Source organism: Mytilus californianus, unplaced genomic scaffold, assembly GCF_021869535.1.
Source record: "Mytilus californianus isolate M0D057914Y unplaced genomic scaffold, xbMytCali1.0.p SCAF_11, whole genome shotgun sequence".
Classification (NCBI taxonomy): domain Eukaryota; kingdom Metazoa; phylum Mollusca; class Bivalvia; order Mytilida; family Mytilidae; genus Mytilus; species Mytilus californianus.
The window spans coordinates 67,884,170-67,908,144 of record NW_026262593.1 but is presented as its reverse complement, the minus strand read 5'-3'; the positions used below and the strand labels follow the sequence as shown (position 1 = coordinate 67,908,144).

General features: G+C 35.7%; 1 long non-coding RNA gene across 4 annotated transcripts; it reads right to left on the bottom strand.

Annotated features, from left to right (window-relative positions):
• Positions 1 to 7,460: 7,460 nt before the first annotated feature.
• LOC127720571 (uncharacterized) lies at positions 7,461 to 13,303 on the bottom strand. 4 transcript variants are annotated; one of them, XR_007990865.1, is made up of 3 exons: positions 12,994 to 13,303; positions 11,985 to 12,105; positions 7,461 to 7,653 (listed from the first exon to the last, which is right to left on the bottom strand). It is a non-coding gene; the product is annotated as an uncharacterized LOC127720571 (long non-coding RNA). The 4 variants fall into 4 exon arrangements; XR_007990866.1 differs by having other exon boundaries at positions 13,121 to 13,303; XR_007990867.1 differs by having other exon boundaries at positions 13,153 to 13,302.
• Between the last annotated feature and the right edge of the window lie 10,672 nt (positions 13,304 to 23,975).

Genomic DNA, 23,975 nt, shown 5'->3' with positions numbered 1-23,975 from the left:
GAATGATCTAAAGTATTCTAAGTAATGTGATTTTTTTCTTGCAATTGCATTTTTCTAAATCAAGAATATAGACTACTAGTATCCTTTTCAAACCAAATGATTATGAAGAGCCTGTTGTTAGCAAGCTCTTATACCCCACATACTCATTAAATAAGTTACTAGTGACCTAGTTATTTCTGTTACTTGAAGCAAATTATATTTCTGTATATTTAGACAATAGTATATTATTGTTTTACTAGTTTTATTTCACCTTGAAGATTAGACAAATAGGGATACTCCTTCGATTTTTTATTTCATGTCAGTCAGGTCGCTTTATATGAAACTTGAAACCACTTCTCTGCCATATTGTTATTTTATAACAACTCTGCCCTTGACCATGTTGACCCATGTAATTGATATTCATTCTTTAACCATATATCATCGTCAGTTAGTTTTTGATTTTGCACTCCCACACCACCTTTCATGTCTTTCAGGTCAAATGTCTGTCTCCATTTAAGTTAATGACATTGAACAATCATGGTATTAAACACAATTTCAATAGTGATAATGCTGTTCTCGTGGGTCACCATATATTCAACTTGGGTAGCATTCCAGTTATTGAAATTTGTGTCAGATTAGAACAATGATCTAAATCTTTAGGAATGGATCTTATAATTTAATATGGAGCCATAGTATGGGACCCCTACACGGTAACAAAAAAAAAACAAGCTTGAAAGGATACAATGTCAAGCGGCAAAATATATCACCAGAGATTACAAGTCAAAAGAGGATGGACGGGATACGTCTCTAAAATGCTTGCTGAACTGGAACTACAGCAAGATCTCCAGACAAGACGAACAAAGCGTTGAAGCCAGAAGTTAATATTTATGTAAAAAGTAGTTGAGGGGCTGATTCCCGCTATTGAAACATACTGTCATTCTATAATATCATTGCGTAAGTATTTCTGTATTGGCCTTGTTATTGGTCCATGTCTTGTGTGTATTGGTCTGAGGCGAAGCGGAAGGCCAATACTGCTGGCCGAGGACCAATAATAAGGCCAATACAGAAATACACGTAATAGTATCTTTATTAATTAACTACAGTGTTACAATATTTTTTTTATTTCATTTCACAAGAGATAAACATTTTTACCTTGAAGTGGAACTATCCAAATCTCAGTTTCCTTTTATAAGATGCATTATGTAATGATTCGGTGCCGTTTGACTGCTGGCCGAGAACCAATAATAAGGCCAATACAGAAATACACGTAATAGTATCTTTATTAATTAACTACAGTGTTACAATATTTTTTTAATTTCATTTCACAAGAGATAAACATTTTTATACGCCCGTCAAATTTTTGACGGGACGTATTATGTTATACAAATGTCCGGCGTCCGTCCGTCTGTCTGTCCGTCCGTCCGTCTGTCTGTCCGTCTGTCCGTCTGTCTGTCCGTCTGTCTGTCCGGCTTAAACATGTCGCACCGTAACTTGAGAATGACTTATCCAAATTTCATGAAACTTAACATAGTTGTTTCTTATGATGGTCAAACGATCTGTATACTTTTTGGTGAAAATAAGATTAAAACTTTTTGAGTTACGGGACTTAGTAACTTAAACAGGTGTGTGTTTTTTTTTCACATGTCGCGCCGTATCTCAAAAACAATTTATGATTATTGCTTAAAACTTTACACACTTCTTAGTTATATTAATCTTAAGATCTGTATACTTTTTGGTGATGATTCAAAATTTTATTTTTGAGTTATTGAGTGTTTTGTTAAAAAGGGGGAGGGGTTTTTCACATGTCGCGCCGTATCTCAAAAACAGTTTATGATTATTGCTTAAAACTTTACACACTTCTTAGTTATATTAACCTTAAGATCTGTATACTTTTTGGTTTTGATTCAAAATTTTATTTTTGAGTTATTGAGTATTTTGTAAAAAAAGGGGGAGGGGTTTTTCACATGTCGCGCCATATCTCAAAAATGATTTATGATTATTGCTTAAAATTTTACACACTTCTTAGTTATATTAATCTAAAGATCTGTATACTTTTTGGTTTTGATTCAAAATTTTATTTTATAGATATTGAGTTTTTTGTAAAAAAAAAAAGGGGGTTTTCGCATGTCACGCCGTATGTCAGAAACTATTTATGCTTATTGCATAAAAATTCACACACAAGACGACGGGCGTATCATGCGCTCATGGCGCAGCTGTTTATTACCTTGAAGTGGAACTATCCAAATCTCAGTTTCTTTTTATAAGATGCAATATCTAATGATTCGGTGCCGTTTGAAGTATCTTCAGCCTTTTCTCATCTGATAAATTTTTCTACCCTTTTCAGTCACTATAAAGTGTTACAACTTTAATTTAGACACAACACATAAATAGTAATTGGAAAGGTACTGCCATTGCATGTGTAATGCAAATATATTTAAAAAAAAATAATGTAAGAGTTGAAATTGATACAACTATCCATAAGCCAATTGACCAAAGAACGAAGATTTGCACAATTACAGAATGCATATGCCTGGTTCGGGTTTAAAAATAAACGACCGTTTAAATACAAAACACGAGAAGCGACAGTAAACAGTAAAAATCGATTTGCACCATCGACATGATGAAATTATGAGGTCGTCAAGAAATGAATGATAATTTACTCGTTCCCCAAACCTGAATAATCCCATCGTCTACTTTCAAAATGCTTTTTAAATAAATGGGACCGTCTTTAACCTAAAATATATGCCATACTGAACGTTTCAGCTTGTTTATGGTGAGTAAACCTGCGTCTTACAAACAACTGTTTACTTTCAGTTTGAGTTTATCGTAACTTACGATCTAAAAACTAGAGACGTTCCGAAATCCTGTTTTGTAAACAAGATTCATACGCACCGCATGGGTATAACCGTATTACTAATTTCCGATTTTTAAAAAATCTTCGTAAATCTGGATAAAGACCAGATTCCGATTATCACTTTTTTTAATGATTGTAAAGTTGAAATGGCATGACAGGCTGACATTATTTAGGAGAACTATTTTGCCTAGCGATTGCTGATCATTGGAGGGTAAAAAGTCCAACACCATAACAAAACGGATATATTTATCATGTATACATACCGATTGTTTACGATTGTAAGACATGTGCATAAAAATGAAAGCTCGAATAAATATGAAAAATATAACAAAGGGATATTTCCAAATACCATTTAATAACAAAAAACATATGGACAGGTCAAGATATCTTTTTGGTAAATAAAATAAAGTATGTTAACTGGTTCCCGTCCGACTACAACACTTTGTTCGAGTGTAGCGTAATACAAGCAGATTCCAGTAACAGTAATATGTAAAATAGTAAATATGAAACCGAGTGCGGTAGGCGAAGGCAATAATCGACTTACGTAAGTTCTGGTCAATGGTATCGGAAACATGCCGCTGATAGCGTCATTTTCCAAAAAATCTTAACTTTTTTTCAAGTAGTCACTGAACCATGAAAATGAGGTCAAGGACAATGAACATGTGACAGACGGAAACTTCCTAACCTAAGGCATCTATATACAAAGTATGTATCATTCAGGTCTTCCACCTTCTAAGATATAAAGCTTTTAAGAAGTGAACTAACGCCGCCGCCGCCGCAGCCGGATCACTATCATTATGTCGAGCTTTCTGCGACGAATGTCGCAGGCTTGACAAAAACAAGAATGTGTCCACAGTACACGTTTCTCCACTCGCACTATCATTTTTTATGTTCAGTTGACCGTGACATTGGGGTAAAAACTCTAATTTGGCATTAAAATTAGAAAGAACATATCATAGGAAACATTTGTACTAAGTTTCAAGTTGATTGGACTTCAACTTCATCAAAAATTACCTTGACCAAATAATTTAACCTGAAGCGGGACAGACGGACGAACGAGCGGAGGAAGCATAGACCGGAAAACGTAATGCCCATCTACTATCGTGGGTAGGGCATAAAAATTTAATCATAATTTTCTGTCGATATGCACATCGACGTAGCATGTCCTAACTATCTAAAAAATTTCATGAAACTCTGTTGTGTACTTTCAGAAAGTTGTGATGACAAACTGTTGTAGGAGTATATTAAAGCCAAATTTCTCATAACTAATAGAAAATCAATGAATCGATAATTTCATAATTTCCTGTCGATATTATCTACAAAGATTTATAAAATTCTGTTATGTGGTTTCAGAGGAATTGAGATAACGAGAACAGGACAGACAGACTGATGGGTCAAAAACATTGTACCCTTAGGAACTTTGTTTTGTTTGGTATAATAAAGGGTCTGCTAAATAATGTAAGGCTGAGATCAATTAGTCAATTGGTCACACCAGTTTTTGGTGAAGTTCGTTTTGCTCAGTCTTTAGTGTTCTTTGTTGTGTTTTGCATACTGTTGATTGACTTTTAATCTTTTTCTTTTTTGCCGTGGTTTTGTCAGTTTATTATTGACTTATGAGTTTGAATGAGCCTTTGTTATCTTTCGCCTCTCTCTTCGATCAATTTGATTGGGAGTTAGGACATACTAATTTAGGCCCAACTTGTCTCTGATTGTTCAGTGATTATTGCAGATGTAAATCATACTAGCCTTTACAAGGTTCTATATGGTATGTTTTTGCTCATTGTTGAAGGCTGTATGGTTGCATATAACTGCTTACATCCACTTCATTTGAACTTGAGTGGATAGGTGTCTCATTGGCAATCATATCACATCTCCTTATTTTTACAGTATTGTATTAGTACTGCTACTAATCTGGCTACTTCCTGTTTATGAGGCCGGTGCCTTAGAAAAGAATTGTAACAACAGATATAATCTTTCAATAAAATGCTCCGCAGAGCGCAGCTTGATACGACCGCAGAGGTCGAACCCTGAACAGTTGGGGCAAGTATGGACACAACATTCAAGCTTGATACAGCTTTGCATTTGGATTGTGATTAAATATTTGACAAAGCATAGGTTTCTGACACAGAATGAATGTGGTCTAAGAACTTATAAAATTTTTAAATTGGACATTCACCTATTATGGTCCAATATCCAAAATCTAAATACATGGTTAGATTCAGCATATCAAAGAACCCCAAGAATTCAATTTTTGATGAAATCAAACAAAGTTTAATTTTGGACCCTTTCGACCTCAATGTGGACAAAGTTAATAACGGGGCCCAAAAATCAAAAATCTAAATACATGGTTAGATTCAGCATATCAAAGAACCCCATATATTCAATTTTTGTTGAAATCAAACAAAGTTTAATTTTGGACCCCGATTTGGACCAACTTGAAAACTGGGCCCATAATCAAAAATCTAAATACATGTTTAGATTCAGTATATCAAAGAACCCTACGAATTCAATTTTTGTTAAAATCAAACTAAGTTTAATTTTGGACCCTTTGGACCTTAATGTAGACCAATTTGAAAACGGAACCAAAAATTAAGAATCTAAATACACGGTTAGATTCAGCATATTAAAGAACCCCAAGAATTCAAGAATAAAACCCCATTGAAATTGGTCAAGAAATAAGCAATTTATACGAAGTATCTTCATTTGCACAATACTGTGCAATTAAATATTTCTTGCTATTGCGCAATACTGTACAATTGACAATTTCTTGCTATTGCGCAATATTGTGCTATTGGATATTTCTTGCTATTGCGCAATACTTTGCAATTGAAGATTTCTTGCTATTGCGCAATACTGTTCAATTGAAGATTACTTGCTATTGCACAATACTTATTATATAATAATTTACACATCCTGTTTGGTGTGTATCTCCTACCATATCATTATTATTTGCTTTTAAATAAAAATCAGAAATAACCAACTTAAAATGGAAAATTTTTAAAAGAAAATATAGGAAAAAAAGAAAAAAAAGGAAAAAAAAAAAATCCCCCCCTCCCCAAATTTTTTGAACCCCCTTATGATTCATCACACCCAAACTCAATCCCAGCCTTCCCTTTGTGGTATGGTACCTTGCAGTACAATTTCAGAGAGATCCATACACTTACACACAAGTTATTGTCGGGAAACTAGAAAATGTGTTTTTTGGCCCCTTTTTGGCCCCAAATTCCTAAAATATTGAGGCAATTACCCCCATCATCAATCCCAGCCTTCCCTTTGTGGTATGGTACCTTGCAGTACAATTTCAGAGAGATCCATACACTTGAACACAAGTAATTGTCTGGAAACTAGAAAAAATGCTTATTTTTGGCCCCTTTTTGGCCCCCAATTCCTAAACGTTTCGGCAATTACCCCCAAACTCAATTCCAGCTTTCCCTTTGTGATATGGAACCTTGTAGTACAATTTCAGAAAGATCCATACACTTACACACAAGTAATTGTCATGAAACTAGAAAAATGCTTGTTTTTTTGCCCCTTTTTTGGCCCCTAATTCCTAAAATTTTGAGGCAATTACCCCCAAAATCAATCCCAGCATTCCTTTTGTGATATGAAACCTTGTGGTACAATGTCAGAGAGATCCATACACTTACACACAAGTTATGTCTGGAAGTTACAAAAATGCTTATTTTTGGCCCCTAATTCCTTAACTGTTGGTACCATAACCCTCAACCTTCCTTTTGTGGTATTGAACCTTGTGGTAAAATTTCATAGAGATCCATTCACTTAAACTAAAGTTAGAGTGCGAAAACCAATGTGTCTACGGACGACGCCGGACGACGCCAGACGACGACGACAACGACGACGACGACGACGCCAGCGTCATACCAATAAACGACCACAAAAATTTTTTTGCGGTCGTATAAAAACCAAAGACTAACTTTACTAGGAGCAGCAGTTAGTTGTCATAGATACTCATGTATAAATAGGCAAAAAAAAAACATCTGCCACTTTTATAAAAGGGACTACACATAGTTTTTGAAAGGGTATAATCGGTTTGTGCCGAAATACTTTCTTTTGTCCCGAAACTCATTTGTGCTAATTGGTAATCTCCACCCACATTTTCGTGTTGCTTAGTCTTTAGTTTTCTATGTTGTGTCTTGTGTACTATTATTTGTCTGTTTGTCTTTTTCTTTGATAGCCATGGCGTTGTCAGTTTATTTTTGATCTATGAGTTTTGACTGTCCCTCTGGTATCTTTCGCCCCTCTCTTATGACTGGCAGTTCCCTTTGCAATAAGGCTGATATTTGTAGTTTTTATCAACAGCTTGCACTTTTCTAAATTATATTTGCTTCTTAAGACTGACCTAACCTGCTTTTTGACAGTGTAATTTGATTAAGGTAGTGTTTATCAAACAACTGTTGGAAATATTTTGGACAACCCTCTTATTTACAATATTATTTGATTAACACCTAGTGATATTTGATGGTATCTTGCATAACATTAATAAAGTCTTTTTTAACAGGCAACTTGAGTTTATTGGCCCCTTATTTATGTACATCTATAGCACATGCATGTACTGCTGATCTGCATATATGATAGCAATATATTCTTATGTTTTCAATCACCCCTTATTTCTTCACTCCATTTTATAAGATAACAATCTTTTTTATTCCATATTTTATTGGTTTTTTAAAATGTATCATTATTTAGACATAAAGACAAAATGAAGCACAGTGAAAAAAGTCTACTCTGTCCTGTAAAGTTTTAGATGTTTTTGTCGTTCAATCTTTGACACTTGTATGGAAACACTAAATCTTGATTACCTACAACAGAAATATTATCACTTTTAATAAATAAGTCCAATTCAGTTGCTGCAATTAACATACATGTCATAAGGAAAATGACAAAATTCAATAGACAAGATCAGATCTCCACGTGAAGAATATTCAAAAATATATCAAACATAAAAGCCAAGAACAGTAAGTTTTATTTGCCATTTAAGGACAAATAGGACCATTCCACCATTTGAAGGGAAAAAAACGAAATGTACAGATTACATAAAATTTCAATGCAGAAATACAATTTATGTGCAACACTTTTCATTTAAATAAATAAATTCTACACACAGTATTTGTCTATACCTACCGTCGGTGGTAACCATACAATAAAGTACTCCTATACAAAGTCTATATACAGTATTTGTCTATACCTACCGTCGGTGGTTACCATAAAATACAAGACTCCTTTACAAAGTCTATATACAGTATTTGTCCATAACTACCGTCGGTGGTTAACATACAATACAGTACTCCTATACATAGTCTATATACAGTAATTGTCCATACTTACCGCCGGTGGTTACCATACAATACAGTACTCCTATACACAGTCTATATATACAGTATTTGTCCATACCTACCGTCGTTGGTTACCACACAATATAGTACTCCTATACACAGTCTATATACAGTATTTGTCCATAGTTACCGTCGGTGGTTACCATACAATACAGTTCTCCTATTCACAGTCTATATACAGTATTTGTCCATACTTACCGTCGGTGGTTACCATACAATACAGTACTCCTATACACAGTCTATATACAGTATTTGTCCATACTTACCGTCAATGGTTACCATACAATACAGTACTCCTATACACAGTCTATATACAGTATTTGTCCATACTTGCCGCCGGTGGTTACCATACAATACAGTGCTCCTATACACAGTCTATATATACAGTATTTGTCCATACCTACCGTCGTTGGTTACCATAAAATACAGTACTCCTATACACAGTCTATATACAGAATTTGTCTATACCTACCGTCGGTGGTTACCATACAATACAGTACTCCTCTACACAGTCTATATACAGTATTTGTCCATACTTAACGTCGGTGGTTACCATACAATACAGTGCTCCTATACACAGTCTATATACAGTATTTTTTCATACCTACCGTCGGTGGTCAACATAAAATACAAGACTCATATACACAGTCTATATACAGTATTTGTCCATACCTACCGTCGGTGGTTAACATACAATACAGTACTCCTATAAACAGTCTATATACAGTATTTGTCCATACCTACCGTCGGTGGTTACCATACAATACAGTACTCCTATACATAGTCTATATATACAGTATTTGTCCATACCTACCGTCGGTGGTTAACACACAATACAGTGCTCCATTACACAGTCTATCAGCAGTATATGTCTATACCTACCGTCGGTGGTTAACGTACAATATAGTACTCATTTGCACTATCTATCAACAGTATTTTTCTATACCTACCGTCGGTGGTTAACATACAATATAGTACTCCTATATACCGTATATCAACAGTATTTGTCTATACCTACCGTCGGTGGTTAACATACAATACAGTGCTCCATTACACAGTCTATCAACAGTATTTTTCTATACCTACCGTCGGTGGTTAACATACCATATAGTACTCTTATATACCGTCTATCAACAGTATATGTCTACACCTACCGTCGGTGGTTAACGTACAATATAGTACTCATATGCACTATCTATCAACAGTATTTTTCTATACCTACCGTCGGTGGTTAACATACAATATAGTACTCCTATATATCGTATATCAACAGTATTTGTCTATACCTACCGTCGGTGGTTAACATACAATACAGTGCTCCATTACACAGTCTATCAACAGTATTTTTCTATATCTACCGTCGGTGGTTAACATACCATATAGTACTCTTATATACCGTCTATCAACAGTATATGTCTATACCTACCGTCGGTGCTTAACATACAATACAGTACTCCTATATACCGTCTATCAACAGTATATGTCTATACCTACCATCGGTAGTTAACATACAATATAGTACTCCTATATACTGTATATCAACAGTATTTGTCTATACCTACCGTCGGTGGTTAACATACAATATAGTGCTCAATTACACAGTCTATCAGCAGTATATGTCTATACCTACCGTCGGTGGTTAACATACAATATAGTACTCATATGCACTATCTATCAACAGAATTTTCTATACCTACCGTCGGTGGTTAACATACACTATAGTACTCCTATATACCGTATATCAACAGTATTTGTCTATACCTACCGTCGGTGGTTAACATACAATACAGTGCTCCATTACACAGTCTATCAACAGTATTTTTCTATACCTACCGTCGGTGGTTAACATACCATATAGTACTCTTATATACCGTTTATCAACAGTATATGTCTATACCTACCGTCGGTGGTTAACATACAATATAGTACTCCTATATACCGTATATCAACAGTATTTGTCTATACCTACCTTCGGTGGTTACCATACAATACAGTACTCCTATACACAGTCTATATATACAGTATTTGTCCATACCTACAGTCGGTGGTTACCATACAATACAGTACTCCTATACACAATCTATTTACAGTATTTGTCCATACTTACCGTCGGTGGTTACCATACAATACAGTACTCCTATACACAGTCTATATATACAGTATTTGTCCATACCTACCGTCGTTGGATACCATACAATATAGTACTCCTATACACAATCTATTTACAGTATTTGTCCATACTTACCGTCGTTGGTTACCATACAATACAGTACTCCTTTACACAGTCTATATACAGTATTTGTCTATACCTACAGTCGTTAGATACCATACAATATCGTACTCCTATACACAGTCTATATACAGTATTTGTCTATACCTACCTTCGGTGGTTACCATACAATACAGTACTCCTTTACACAGTCTATATACAGTATTTGTCTATACCTACAGTCGGTGGTTACCATACAATACAGTACTCCTATACACAGTCTATATACAGTATTTGTCCATACTTACCGTCGGTGGTTACCATACAATACAGTACTCCTATACACAGTCTATATAAGTATTTGTCCATACCTACCGTCAGTGGTTAACACAAAATACAAGACTCCTATACAGTCTATTTACAGTATTTGTCCATACCTACCGTCATTGGTTAACATACAATACAGTACTCCTATACACAGTCTATATACAGTATTTGTCCATACCTACAGTGGGTGGTTACCATACAATACAGTTCTCCTACACACAGTCTATATACAGTATTTGTCCATACCTACCGTTGGTGGTTACCATACAATATAATACTCCTATACACAGTATATATACAGTATTTGTCCATACCTACCGTCGGTGGTTACCATACAATACAGTACTATACATATTCTATTTACAGTATTTGTCCATCTTACTGTCGATGGTTACCATACAATACAGTTCTTCTATACACAGTCTATATACAGTATTTATCCATACCTACTGTCGGTGGTTACCATACAATACAGTACTCCTATACACAGTCTATATACAGTATTTATCCATACCTACCGTCGGTGGTTACCATACAATACAGTACTCCTATACACAGTCTATATACAGTATTTGTCCATACTTACCGTCGGTGGTTACCATATAATACTGTTAGAGTATTATGAGTAAATCATATATGTATGATAAGTAACAAAACTATTTTACGCAACAAATGGTATGAATGAATATTGTATTATTACTTAAAATATTATCATTTTACCCAGTGAATTTTTATTTGGTCAGTTGATTAGTTTTCATTGATAAATTTATCAGGACTGGGTTGAAACTAACCTTCAGATTTTGAAGGCTGTATCAGGTACCAGGATTGTAGTATAACATTTTACTACCTGTTAACCCATGAGTTAATCAATTTTATAAATCAACAAGCTATCAGCTTTACAGGCTAGGTAAAATTGTTCAACGATTGTTTCATTGTTCTTTTTAATAACAAAAAAAATACCTGTTTCAGTAGACTGAAAATAATATTATTTTATAAAGGAAGATGTATTTAGATCAAATTGTGACATGAAAATGTCAAGATTCATTCCAAATTATGGACAAATGATAAAGCTATTAATAAAACCAAGTCGTAACCATTGCCTTTCTCTTTTCTATTTACATTATTTATGACTAGGTAATATTGATTACTTTTTTCAACTATTTTCATACTCTTTTGTTTCCTCTACTTTTCTATCAAGGACATAATTGTTTATTGCAAACTAAACATCTGCATATTTAAACTATTCCTGACTATACTCTACCTCAAATTCTGGAAACTGCAAAATTTTTCTTATCATGCTTATGGCATGAATGATAGCTGAACAATTTCTATTTTTTGGTAATCTGGATTAGTCTTTTGCCACTGTTCAGACCATTCTGGGGCTACATAAAAATACATGACAGAATTATTAAAATTATTTGTGTATAATGTTTGTGTACAGTCATGTTCTTAAAAGGACAAAAAATATTTTTAGTTTACAAATAAATAATTGTGATTTTAATATCTTAATATTATAAAAGAAAAGATTCAATTTATATTTTAATTAAAACATGAATGAGCACATATAAATCAACCTTTTACTCAGATTTAAATCTATCATCAGTTATTATAATTACTACATGTAGCTATAACTATCATCATCTAATTTTACAAGACAGTATTTATTTTGGTGGCACATCCTGCACAATTAGTATGATATGCCTTAATTTTAGGTGTCATTTTGATGCAATCACATTGCAGGTGGTTAATGTCTTAGGTTTTTATTAATGAAGTTTAGGCTGACTTGAGGTCAATAGGCATAAACAATGTCATCAAACTATCGGATTTTACTGTAATATAATGATATTGTGACATTTATGGGAAAGAGCATAGGAGTTGGTCATATTGGTCAATACATTTGAAAGTTTATAACTATGTTAATATTAATTACATAATAATTAAATTACCTAAAAAATCATTTCAAAGATTGCTCTTAAAACATTTTTCAGATCAGAGCCTGTCTGCAATATATTCAGGGGTAGTCCAAATAATTATGACTTCTTAAAAGGTTATGTTATGGTTTTTTTTTCTGCAGTAGGAATACTTCATTTAACTTCCTTTGATGTCCGGGGGGGGGGGGGGTACGTTTTGACAATTAATGATTCTTGAAAGTAACAATAATTATTTCATATTGACTATTGTTACTTTGTGCAGCGAGCGCGATGGCCGATGTGTGGTTCTCGAGTTATTTTTTTAAAAGGGGGAGTGTTTGTTACCTATATCAAATTTACCCAGTTTTGATTCAAGAAAGAATTACAATCTAACCATAAACTCCAAGGTTCCTGCTTTTCTGAGCAGAACAAAACACGAGACATTCTCGTCTCTAATATAAACAATAGTTAACTCATTTCTTCTTACAGGTTGCTTTAATCAGCTGTTTATCTGTTTACCATGTTTAAACTGGTCCGCCATTCCATCGTAGTGCAGGAGGCTCAGTGCAGCGATAAATAAACACAACAGGGGTCCAGTTTATTTACGGGTAACGACTGTAAACCAAAAACAATGATAAAACATTGTCGACAGTCCCTCAATTCTGTATACTTTTCTTATCTTCATACTAAAGAGCTCCAAAAGAAGGCGTGCATAGTTGCACTGGGCGTGTCTAAAAACCGACCCTCGGTGGTTAACGTCTCTCGCTGGTTAACTTTAAGTGCCGATGAGAAAAAATACATGACTAAGCACGATATGATCGAGTTTTGCACCCGTGAATCCTCTTAAAACAGGTATATATCCCTTGAAAGCTAATATACTGGGCAAAAAAAGTAAAATATTGAATAGAGTGCACTGATCCGGGTTAAGGATTACTGAGCACCAACATACCGAAAACGGTCGAACTTACCAAATAAAAAATACATGAACAAGCATGATATGATCTAGTTTTTAGCCCTGGAATACCCTAATAACAGGTATATCCTATATATCCTAAGACAGCAAATGGATTCGGCAACAAAAGTTAAGCACTGAATAAATTGCACAGATCCGGGTTAAGGAAAATTGACTGACAACATACCGAAAATCGCCGAACATAACCTAAGAAAAAATACCTGACCAAGCACGATATGATTGAGTTTTTAGACCTTGAATCCCCTAATAACATGTATATCCTATATATCCTAATAAAGCAAATGAAATGGGCAACAATAGTTAAGTACTGAATAAAGTGTACAGATCCGGGTTAAGTATTATTGATTGACAACATATCGAAAACGGCTGAACCTAACCTAAGAAAAAATACATGGGCAAGCACGATATGATCGAATTCTCAACCCTTGAATCCTCTAAAAACAGGTATACCCTATATATCCCAAGAAATCTAATATACTGGGCCACAAAAGTTTAGTATTGAACAGACTGCACTGATCCGGGTTAAGGATTACTGAGCACCAACATACCGAAAACGGCAAAACTTACCAAAGAAAAAATACACGACCAAGCACGATATGATCGAGTTTTTAGACCTTTAGTACCCTAATAACAGGCATATCCTCTATACGTGAAGAAAGCAAATGGACAAGGCAACAAAAGCAAAGGATTTAACAGAGTGCACTGATCTGGGTTAAGGATAACCGAGCGCCAACATATCGAAAACCGCCAAAATTCCAAAAGAAAAATTACATGTCCAAGCACGATATGATCGAGTTTACAGCTCTTGAATCCCCTAATGACAGGTATATCCTATATATCCTAAGAAGGCAAATCGACTTGGCAATAGAAGTTAAGTACTGAATAAAGTGCACAGTTCCTGAATAAGGATTACTGAGCGCCAACATACCGAAAAAGGCCAACTTACCAAAGAAAAAATACATGACCAAGCACGATGTGATCGAGTTTTGAAACCTTGAATCATCTAAAAACAGTTATATCCTATATATTCCAAGAAATCTAATATACTGGGCCACAAAAGTTAAGTATTGAACAGAGTGCAATGATCCGGGTTAAGGATAACTGAGCGCCAACATACCGAAAACGGCAAAACTTACCAAAGAAAAATTACATGACCAATCACGATATCATCGAGTTTTTAGCCCTTGAACCCTCTAATAACAGGTATGTCCTACATATCTTAAGAAAGCAAATGAACTAGGCAACAAAAGGTAAGTGCTGAATAAAGGGCACAGATCCGGTTTAGGGATTATTGATTGACAATACTAGTATACCGAAAAGGGCCGAACCTAACCTAAGAAAAATACATGACCAAGTACAATATGATCGAGTTTTGAACCCTTGAATCCTCTAAAAACGGATATACCCTATATATCCCAAGAAAGATAATATACTGGGCAATAAATATTAAGTATTGAACAGAGTGCACTGGTCCGGGTTAAGGAGAACTGAGCGCCAACATATCGAAAACGGCCAAAATTCCAAAAGAAATAATGCATGTCCAAGCACGATGTGATCGAGTTTTCAGCCCTTGAATCCTTTAATAACAGGTATATCCTATATATATCCTAAGAAAGCAAATGGACAGGGCAGCAGAAGTTAAGTACGGAATAAAGTGCACAGATCCGGGTGTAGGATTATTGATTGACAACATAACGAAAACGGCCGAACCTAACATAAGAGTAAATACATGACAAAGAACGACATGATCGAGTTTTGAACCCTTGAATCCTCTAAAAACAGGTAAACTCTTTATAACCCAAGAAAACTGATATACTGGGCAACAAAAGTGAAGTATTGAAAAGAGTGCAGAGTTCCTGGTTAAGGATAACTGAGCGCCAACATACCGGAAACAGCCAAACTTACCAAAGAAAAAATACATGACCATGCACGATAAGATCGAGTTTTTAGCCCTTGAATCCCCTAAAAACAGGTATATCCTATATATCATAAGAAAGCAAATGGACTGGGCAACAAACGTTAAGCACTGCATAAAGTGCACAGATCCAGGTTAAGGATACTTGATTGACAACATACCGAAAACGGCCGAACCTAACCGAAAAAAATATCTGACCAAGCACGATATGATCGAGTTTTGCTCCCTTGAATCCTCTAAAAACAGGTATACCCTATATATCTCAAGACATCTAATATACTGAGCAACAAAATTTTAGTATTGAATAGAGTGCACTGATCCGGAATGAGGATCACTGAGAGCCAACATACCGAAAACGGTCGAACTTACCAAAGAAAAAATACATGACCAAGCACGATATGATCGAGTTTTTAGCCCTAGAATCCCCTAATAACAGGTACATCCTGAATAAAATAAGAAAGCAAACGGAATGGGCAACGAAAGTTACGTAGTGACTAAAGTGCACAGATCCTGGTTAAGAATTATTGATTGACAACATACCGAAAACGGCCGAACATGACCTAAGAAAAAATACATGACCAAGCACGATATGATCGAGTTTTTAACCCTTGAATCCTCTAAAAACAGGTATACCCTATATATCTCAAGAAAGTTAATATACTGGGCATCAAAAGTTAACTATTGAACAGAGTGCACTGATCCGGGTTAAGGATAACTGAGCGCCAACATACCGAAAACAACCAAACTTACCAAAGAAAAAATACATGACCAATCACGATATGATCGAGTTTTTAGTCCTAGAATCCCCTAATAACAGGTACATCCTGAATAACATAAGAAAGCAAATGGAATGGGCAACAAAAATTAAGTACTGCATAAAGTGCACAGATCTGGGTTAGGAATTATTGATTGACAACATAACGAAAACGGCCGAACATAACCTAAGAAAAAATACATGACCAAGCACGATATGATAGAGTTTTGAACCCCATGAATCCTCTAAAAACAAGTATATCCTATATATCCCAAGACAACTAATATACTGGGCAACCAAAGTTAAGTATTGAACAGATTGCACTGATCTGGGTTACGGATTACTGAGCACCAACATACCGAAAGCGGTCGAACTTACCAAAGAAAAAATACATCACCAAGCACGATATAATCGAGTTTTTAGCCCTTGAATCCACTAAAAACAGGTATATCCTATATATCCTAAAAAAGCAAATGGACTTATAAACAAAAGTTAAGAACTAAATAAAGTGCACAGATCCGGGTTAAGGATTATTGATTGACAACATACCGAAAACGGCCAAACCAAACCTAAGAAAAAATACATATGACCAAGCACGACATGATCGAGTTTTGCACCCGTGAATCCCCTAAAAACAGGTAAAACCTATATATACCAAGAAAGCTAATATACTGGGCAACAAAAGTTAAGTATTGAACAGAGTGCACTGATCTGGGTTAAGGATTACTCAGCACCAACATACCGAAAACGGTCGAACTTAACAAAGAGAAAATACATGACCAAGCACGATATAATCGAGTTTTTAGCCCTTGAATCCACTAATAACAGGTATATCCTATATATCCTTAGAGAGCAAATGGACTGAGAAACAACAGCTAAGTACTGAATTAAGTGCACAGATCCTGGTTAAGGAATATTGATTGACAACATACCGAAAACGGCCGAACCTAACCTAAGAAAAAATACATGACTAAGCACGATATGATCGAGTTTTGCACCCGTGAATCCTCTTAAAACAGGTATATATCCCTTGAAAGCTAATATACTGGGCAAAAAAAGTAAAATATTGAATAGAGTGCACTGATCCGGGTTAAGGATTACTGAGCACCAACATACCGAAAACGGTCGAACTTACCAAATAAAAAATACATGACCAAGCACGATATGATCGAGTTTTTAGCCCTAGAATCCCCTAATAACAGGTACATCCTGAATAAAATAAGAAAGCAAACGGAATGGGCAACGAAAGTTACGTAGTGACTAAAGTGCACAGATCCGGGTTAAGAATTATTGATTGACAACATACCGAAAACGGCCGAACATAACCTAAGAAAAAATACATGACCAAGCACGATATGATCGAGTTTTGAACCCTTGAATCCTCTAAAAACAGGTATACCCTGTATATCTCAAGAAAGTTAATATACTGGGCATCAAAAGTTAACTATTGAACAGAGTGCACTGATCCGGGTTAAGGATAACTGAGCGCCAACATACCGAAAACAACCAAACTTACCAAAGAAAAAATACATGACCAATCACGATATGATCGAGTTTTTAGTCCTAGAATCCCCTAATAACAGGTACATCCTGAATAACATAAGAAAGCAAATGGAATGGGCAACAAAAATTAAGTACTGCATAAAGTGCACAGATCTGGGTTAGGAATTATTGATTGACAACATAACGAAAACGGCCGAACATAACCTAAGAAAAAATACATGACCAAGCACGATATGATAGAGTTTTGAACCCCATGAATCCTCTAAAAACAAGTATATCCTATATATCCCGAGAAAACTAATATACTGGGCAACCAAAGTTAAGTATTGAACAGATTGCACTGATCTGGGTTAAGGATTACTGAGCACCAACATACCGAAAGCGGTCGAAATTACCAAAGAAAAAATACATCACCAAGCACGATATAATCGAGTTTTTAGCCCTTGAATCCACTAATAACAGGTATATCCTGTATATCCTTAGAGAGCAAATGGACTGAGAAACAACAGCGAAGTACTGAATTAAGTGCACAGATCCTGGTTAAGGAATATTGATTGACAACATACCGAAAACGGCCGAACCTAACCTAAGAAAAAATACATGACTAAGCACGATATGATCGAGTTTTGCACCCGTGAATCCTCTTAAAACAGGTATATATCCCTTGAAAGCTAATATACTGGGCAAAAAAAGTAAAATATTGAATAGAGTGCACTGATCCGGGTTAAGGATTACTGAGCACCAACATACCGAAAACGGTCGAACTTACCAAATAAAAAATACATGAACAAGCATGATATGATCTAGTTTTTAGCCCTGGAATACCCTAATAACAGGTATATCCTATATATCCTAAGACAGCAAATGGATTCGGCAACAAAAGTTAAGCACTGAATAAATTGCACAGATCCGGGTTAAGAAAAATTGACTGACAACATACCGAAAATCGCCGAATATAACCTAAGAAAAAATACCTGGCCAAGCACGATATGATTGAGTTTTTAGACCTTGAATCCCCTAATAACATGTATATCTTATATATCCTAATAAAGCAAATGAAATGGGCAACAATAGTTAAGTACTGAATAAAGTGTACAGATCCGGGTTAAGGAATATTGATTGACAACATATCGAAAACGGCTGAACCTAACCTAAGAAAAAATACATGACCAAGCACAATATGATCGAGTTTTGAACCCTTGAATCCTCAAAAAACGGATATACCCTATATATCCCAAGAAAGAGAATATACTGGGCAATAAATGTTAAGTATTGAACAGAGTGCACTGGTCCGGGTTAAGGATTACTGAGCGCCAACATACCGAAAACGGTCAAACTCACCAAAGAAAAAATACATGACCAAGCACGATATGATCGAGTTTTAGCCCTTGAATCCCTTAATAACAGGTATATAATCTCTATATATATCCTAAGAAAGCAAATGGAATGGACAGTAGAAGTTATCTACTGAATAAAGTGTACAGATCCCGATTATGGATTATTGATTGACAACATATCGATAACGGCCGAACCTAACCTAAGAAAAAATACATGGGCAAGCACGATATGATCGAATTCTCAACCCTTGAATCCACTAAAAACAGGTATACCCTATTTATCCCAAGAAATCTAATATACTGGGCCACAAAAGTTTAGTATTGAACAGACTGCACTGATCCGGGTTAAGGATTACTGAGCACCAACATACCGAAAACGGCAAAACTTACCAAAGAAAAAATACACGACCAAGCACGATATCATCGAGTTTTTAGACCTTTAGTACCCTAATAACAGGCATATCCTCTATACGTGAAGAAAGCAAATGGACAAAGCAAGAAAAGTAAAGGATTTAACAGAGTGCAGTGATCTGGGTTAAGGATAACCGAGCGCCAACATATCGAAAACCGCCAAAATTCCAAAAGAAAAATTACATGACCAAGCACGATGTGATCGAGTTTTGAAACCTTGAATCATCTAAAAACAGTTATATCCTATATATCCCAAGAAATCTAATATACTGGGCCACAAAAGTTAAGTATTGAACAGAGTGCAATGATCCGGGTTAAGGATAACTGAGCGCCAACATACCGAAAACGGCAAAACTTACCAAAGAAAAATTACATGACCAATCACGATATGATCGAGTTTTTAGCCCTTGAACCCTCTAATAACAGGTATGTCCTACATATCTTAAGAAAGCAAATGAACTAGGCAACAAAAGGTAAGTGCTGAATAAAGGGCACAGATCCGGTTTAGGGATTATTGATTGACAATACTAGTATACCGAAAAGGGCCGAACCTAACCTAAGAAAAATACATGACCAAGTACAATAGGATCGAGTTTTGAACCCTTGAATCCTCTAAAAACGGATATACCCTATATATCCCAAGAAAGATAATATAATGGGCAATAAATGTTAAGTATTGAACAGACTGCACTGATCCGGGTTAAGGATTACTGAGCACCAACATACCGAAAACGGCAAAACTTACCAAAGAAAAAATACACGACCAAGCACGATATCATCGAGTTTTTAGACCTTTACTACCCTAATAACAGGCATATCCTCTATACGTGAAGAAAGCAAATGGACAAAGCAACAAAAGTAAAGGATTTAACAGAGTGCACTGATCTGGGTTAAGGATAACCGAGCGCCAACATATCGAAAACCGCCAAAATTCCAAAAGAAAAATTACATGTCCAAGCACGATTTGATCAAGTTTACAGCTCTTGAATCCCCTAATGACAGGTATATCCTATATATCCTAAGAAGGCAAATCGACTGGGCAATAGAAGTTAAGTACTGAATAAAGTGCACAGTTCCTGAATAAGGATTACTGAGCGCCAACATACCGAAAACGGCCAACTTACCAAAGAAAAAATACATGACCAAGCACGATGTGATCGAGTTTTGAAACCTTGAATCATCTAAAAACAGTTATATCCTATATATCCCAAGAAATCTAATATACTGGGCCACAAAAGTTAAGTATTGAACAGAGTGCAATGATCCGGGTTAAGGATAACTGAGCGCCAACATACCGAAAACGGCAAAACTTACCAAAGAAAAATTACATGACCAATCACGATATGATCGAGTTTTTAGCCCTTGAACCCTCGAATAACAGGTATGTCCTACATATCTTAAGAAAGCAAATGAACTAGGCAACAAAAGGTAAGTGCTGAATAAAGGGCACAGATCCGGTTTAGGAATTATTGATTGACAATACTAGTATACCGAAAAGGGCCGAACCTAACCTAAGAAAAATACATGACCAAGTACAATATGATCGAGTTTTGAACCCTTGAATCCTCTAAAAACGGATATACCCTATATATCCCAAGAAAGATAATATACTGGGTAATAAATGTTAAGTATTGAACAGAGTGCACTGGTCCGGGTTAAGGAGAACTGAGCGCCAATATATCGAAAACGGCCAAAATTCCAAAAGAAATAATACATGTCCAAGCACGATGTGATCGAGTTTTCAGCCCTTGAATCCTTTAATAACAGGTATATCCTATATATATCCTAAGAAAGCAAATGGACAGGGCAGCAGAAGTTAAGTACGGAATAAAGTGCACAGATCCGGGTTAAGGATTATTGATTGACAACATAACGAAAACGGCCGAACCTAACATAAGAAAAAATACATAACCAAGCACGATATGATCGTGTTTTGAACCCTTGAATTCTCTAAAAACAGGTATACCCTATATATCCCAAGAAAGCTAATATACTAGGCAACAAACGTTTAATACTGAACAGAGTGCACTGATCCGGGTTAATGATAACTGAGCGCAAACATACCGAAAACGGTCAAACTTACCAAAGACAAAATACATGACCAAGCACGATAAGATTGAGTTTTTTGCCCTTGAATCCCCTTATAACAGGTATATCCTATATATCCTAAGAAAGCCAATGGACTGGGCAACAAACGTTAAGTACTGAATAAAGTGCACAGATCAGGGTTAAGGATACTTGATTGACAACATACCGAAAACGGCCGAACCTAACATAAGAGTAAATACATGACAAAGAACGACATGATCGAGTTTTGAACCCTTGAATCCTCTAAAAACAGGTAAACTCTTTATAACCCAAGAAAACTGATATACTGGGCAACAAAAGTTAAGTATTGAAAAGAGTGCACAGTTCCTGGTTAAGGATAACTGAGCGCCAACATACCGGAAACAGCCAAACTTACCAAAGAAAAAATACATGACCATGCACGATATGATCGAGTTTTTAGCCCTTGAATCCCCTAAAAACAGGTATATCCTATATATCATAAGAAAGCAAATGGACTGGGCAACAAACGTTAAGCACTGCATAAAGTGCACAGATCCAGGTTAAGGATTATTGATTGACAACATACCGAAAACGGCCGAACCTAACCGAAAAAAATATCTGACCAAGCACGATATGATCGAGTTTTGCTCCCTTGAATCCTCTAAAAACAGGTATATCCTATATATCTCAAGACATCTAATATACTGAGCAACAAAATTTTAGTATTGAATAGAGTGCACTGATCCGGAATGAGGATTACTGAGAGCCAACATACCGAAAACGGTCGAACTTACCAAAGAAAAAATACATGACCAAGCACGATATGATCGAGTTTTTAGCCCTTGAATCCCCTAATAACAGGTATATCCTGAATAAAATAAGAAAGCAAACGGAACGGGCAACGAAAGTTACGTAGTGACTAAAGTGCACAGATCCGAGTTAAGGATTATTGATTGACAACATACCGAAAACGGCCAAACCAAACCTAAGAAAAAATACATATGACCAAGCACGACATGATCGAGTTTTGCACCCGTGAATCCCCTAAAAACAGGTAAACCCTATATATACCAAGAAAGTTTATATACTGGGCAACAACAGTTAAGTATTGAACAGAGTGCACTGATCTGGGTTAAGGATTACTCAGCACCAACATACCGAAAACAATCGAACTTACCAAAGAGAAAATACATGACCAAGCACGATATAATCGAGTTTTTAGCCCTTGAATCCACTAATAACAGGTATATCCTATATATCCTTAGAGAGCAAATGGACTGAGAAACAACAGCTAAGTACTGAATTAAGTGCACAGATCCTGGTTAAGGAATATTGATTGACAACATACCGAAAACGGCCGAACCTAACCTAAGAAAAAATACATGACTAAGCACGATATGATCGAGTTTTGCACCCGTGAATCCTCTTAAAAGAGGTATATATCCCTTGAAAGCTAATATACTGGGCAAAAAAAGTAAAATATTGAATAGAGTGCACTGATCCGGGTTAAGGATTACTGAGCACCAACATACCGAAAACGGTCGAACTTACCAAATAAAAAATACATGACCAAGCACGATATGATCGAGTTTTTAGCCCTAGAATCCCCTAATAACAGGTACATCCTGAATAAAATAAGAAAGCAAACGGAATGGGCAACGAAAGTTACGTAGTGACTAAAGTGCACAGATCCGGGTTAAGAATTATTGATTGACAACGTACCGAAAACGGCCGAACATAACCTAAGAAAAAATACATGACCAAGCACGATATGATCGAGTTTTGAACCCTTGAATCCTCTAAAAACAGGTATACCCTGTATATCTCAAGAAAGTTAATATACTGGGCATCAAAAGGTAACTATTGAACAGAGTGCACTGATCCGGGTTAAGGATAACTGAGCGCCAACATACCGAAAACAACCAAACTTACCAAAGAAAAAATACATGACCAATCACGATATGATCGAGTTTTTAGTCCTAGAATCCCCTAATAACATGTACATCCTGAATAACATAAGAAAGCAAATGGAATGGGCAACAAAAATTAAGTACTGCATAAAGTGCACAGATCCAGGTTAAGGATTATTGATTGACAACATACCGAAAACGGCCGAACCTAACCGAAAAAAATATCTGAACAAGCACGATATGATCGAGTTTTGCTCCCTTGAATCCTCTAAAAACAGGTATACCCTATATATCTCAAGACATCTAATATACTGAGCAACAAAATTTTAGTATTGAATAGAGTGCACTGATCCGGAATGAGGATTACTGAGAGCCAACATACCGAAAACGGTCGAACTTACCAAAGAAAAAATACATGACCAAGCACGATATGATCGAGTTTTTAGCCCTAGAATCCCCTAATAACAGGTACATCCTGAATAAAATAAGA